The sequence below is a fragment of the Gavialis gangeticus genome, unplaced genomic scaffold, assembly GCF_001723915.1.
Source record: "Gavialis gangeticus isolate Ggan-Ray unplaced genomic scaffold, GavGan_comp1, whole genome shotgun sequence".
Taxonomy (NCBI): Eukaryota; Metazoa; Chordata; order Crocodylia; family Gavialidae; genus Gavialis; species Gavialis gangeticus.
This window is the reverse complement of record NW_017729033.1, coordinates 68,506,639-68,510,653: the sequence shown is the minus strand read 5'-3', so window position 1 is coordinate 68,510,653 and position 4,015 is coordinate 68,506,639.

Here is a 4,015-nt window from a genome sequence, read left to right as displayed (position 1 = left end):
GGGAGACGAAAATGTTGGAGGCTGGCAGCCTAAGGGCCCTGCAGAGAGTGTTTGGAGGGAACTCTCTCTGTGAACAGGAACAGGGTTTGATAGATTGAAACAGGTTGTCCTATTGAAACATTGACTGATTAGCAGGGATCCGGGTTTACTGTTTCCCAAGGAAAAATGGAGAAAATCATGGACATTTCCCTTTGCCAGAGGAAACTGTGGATCTCTCATTTTCCTGGAGAATCCCATGGATTTTGCTGTTTTGCAAAGAGCTCTCTGCAGGCTGGCAGAGTTCTAGCTTGGTTGAAATCAAAATTCAGGATGTAGGTTAAGGAGTGGGTTAAGTTCTGCCCTGACTCCCCATCGGCATTTGAGGTTGCACTTGGCATATGATGGCAGCACCTGCACATGTCAGGCTGTATCTTACATATTATGACTATACCTGATGGGTGGGGGTCCATATTGATACCACAGTATTATTACATAGCATTATTACATAGTAATAAAATGGTGATTTTGAATGGGTGAGTTGTTTTTAACTTCACCTGTCTCTGCCAAACTAGTTATTTTATGACTAAAATGAATGTTGGCTTTATTAGCTACAGGGCCTATGTTATGCTCAAAAAAATGGCGAATCGGAGGAAATGAAAAACTGATGCTGAATGTCGAGTTTTCAAAGATAGTTGGACCACTGATTTTTTTTGTTATTGAACAAAACGGGAACATCCTGTGTCTGATTTGCCAAGAGAAAGTAGCTGCCTGCAAGGAGTACAATGTGAAGCAACATTATTGTACAAAACATGCAAAGAAATTTGACAGCCTGGTGGGTCAGATTAGAATTGATCAGGTGAACTCTCTAACACAGAGCATGGATGGGAAACAGTCTTTTTTCAAAGCTGCAAGGCAGAATTCTGAGGCAGCAACCAAGATCAGTTTCTTGATATCCGAGGCAATAGCTAAGAGAGGGAAACCACTGTCTGATGGAGAATTTGTGAAAGGTTGCTTGGGCATATCTACATCTGCGGTATTCCCTGATAAACAGTCAATGGTGGAGAATATCAGCCTTTCACATCAGACAGTTGCTAGAAAAGTATACGACATTGGCATCCAACATTGAAGATTCACTGATGAAAAGACACAGTGCTTGCCAGTTTTACAGCCTGGGGGTTGATGAAAGCACAGATGTGAGTGATACAGCTCACCTGGCAATCTTTGTACGAGGAGTAACTAAACAATTCCATGTTGTTGAGGAACTGCTCGACTTATGTCCAATGAAAGGGAAAATGACAGGACAGGACATTTTCAATGAAGTAAGGTGTGTCTTGTTGAAATTCAGTCTTCCAGAGGACAAACTCTGTGGTCTAACAACTGATGGAGTCCCTGCGATGATAGGCAAGCACAATGGATTTGTCAGTTTACTGGTCAAGTCAGTGCCTCAGGATGTCGTCATACATCACTGCATCATTCACCAGGCACAACTGTGTGCAAAGGCCCTGGAGGTGAACAATGGGATGGAAAAGGTTGTTTCTACAGTCAGTTTCATAAGGTCAAAGGGGCTTAATCATAGACAGTTCCAAGCATTTCTAGCTGAGATAGGATCAGACCATGATGATGTTATTTATTTCTCCCAAGTTTGTTGGCTCAGCAGGGCAGCCACACTAGCCAGATTCTGGTCACTGCTTGACGAAAGTAAAACCTTCATGACGAACAAAGGAAAAGATATTAGCTTCATGGACGACGATGCATGGCTGAATGACTTGGCATTCCTAGTTGACATCACCAAGTATCTTGCAGATTTGAATCTAAAACTACAAGGGAAGGATCAATTTATCAACAGACTGTATGAACACATCCAATCCTTCATTCATAAGCTGGAATTGTTTCAGATACAGTTGAATACAAAGAATGTCACCTATTTCACAGTACTATTAACAAGATGTGCTGAGACTGTGAACCAGGACAAGTATTCTGCACTGATCGGCCATCTGCTGGATGAATTCAAACAAAGATTTGCGGATTTCAGGGAACACGGCAATGAGTTGAAGCTGTTTGCAGATCCATTTGGAATGGATGCCACGATGCTCCTGACACGTTCCAAATGGAACTAACTAACATCCAAAATAACGGTGCCTTGAAGAGAGCTTTTGCAGAACATGACCTACTGACATTTTATAGTCAATATTTTACATGGCACTCTTTCCCAAATCTATTGAATCATGCACTTTGGTTCATTGCACTGTTTGGCACCACGTATTGCTGTGAACAGCTTTTCTCAAGAATGAAGAACATAAAAACAAAATAAAGATCATTTTTGACAGATGGATATTTATCTGGAATGCTCTGCATCACAACATCAAGTATGCCAGCAGATATTAATAACTTGTGCAAGCAAAAACAATGCCAGGTATCACACTAAAGAAATCAGTGTTCATTGTAGTTTTCAGAAAGTTAGTAAGAGTACACTTGTACATATTGTTTTTACACTGTGCAGCAGATGTGTTACTAACAAGTTATTAATTCACTAAAAATAAATCTTCTTGAAGATTATTCTCAAAAATGCCCACATTTTGTTGCTTTGATTAGTTCCCACTCTGGCTGATATCTTGTCCACATTTGATCAGTCAACTTGCATTATGCTTCTTTCATTCATTGAGAAGTGAGTAGAAGTGAAAGTGTTTTAGTCAAGTGTTTGGTATTTAATTCTTGCTTTTATATTGTTTTTATTTTGCATTTTAAACCACATTTCCAGACCCATTTCATTGTCACTTCCTGCGACTTCATTGGTGTCAAAGGTCACGTGACATCACTTCCTGCTGTGATACCACTTCCTGTGAGGTCTTTGAATATGGCTCGCCGGCCCACTGGGTGATAAACAGTTTGTGATCTGGCCCCACATTCAAAAAGGTTGGACATCCCTGCTCTACACCAATGGTTCTCAATCTTTTTAGACTCAAGGCACCTCAGAGAAAATGCCAGCTCTTAGCTTTCACTTGGTTTGTGAGTGCAGAAAAATAATTCTGCAATTCTTCTGTTTTTAAGAACTCAGGCCACAGGTCAGACTGTTTTGGACACTGTGAATTCTTATTCGAAAACTTTGGGTTTATCTTGTGAATCACGTATTTCCACACCTAAAAGTGCTAATAGTGTGCAGCATCTCTTGGCACCCTGGCTGAGAAGCACTACTCTTTGCATGTGCTCCTTTTCCAGTTTCTTTTCCCTCAGTCAGCAGTTGTAGATGTTTAGTGTGGTAGCTGGTTGTGTTAGACAGGGAGTTGCTGGAAAAGAGACAGGGCAGGTAAAAGTGGTGATGCAAAGATGGTTACCCTTGGGAGGCAGACTTAAAGCTGTGATGCGTAGCTTCTGGTGTGTTGTAGCTGTGGTGGTGGAAAGAGGTTGCTGCCGGTAAAGTATATACAATTAAATACGTACTTACAAAATCCAGGTGGCTTAACCTTTATTTCCACACTTTTGTATCAAATATTTTGTTTGCATATGAACTCTACTTTATCCACAAGTTTTTGTGGCTTTTTCTTTTTTAAAATAAGCAGAGGTGAGGAAGGGAGATAACCTGAAAGATCTAATAAATTCCATATATGTAAACTGAATACAAGTACTTACCAGCTTGCAAATAGTGGTTTCCTAGCCTTGTAATACAGCATATGATTGCTCTGTCCTCAGCCTGCCCACACAGCTATGGTCGCAGTGGCCACAGTTCCAGACCCAGTCCTAGTTGCTGTATGATATATATATATATATTTTAAGTAACACTTAGCTTGCATAATAAGAAATGGCAGCATGCATTAATTTAAGCTAACTAAGAGGGCCCAACAGGAAATGCTTGTTCTAAAAGACTTTAGAGGTGCCAGAGGACTGGAAGAGGGCCAATGTGGTTCCCATCTTCAAAAAAGGGAGGAAGGAGGACCCGGGAAACTATAGGCCAGTTAGTCTTACCTCAATCCTGGGCAAGCTTTTTGAGAGAATTATTCTGGCGCATATCCACGAGGGGCCAGCAGGGGAGATTATGCTT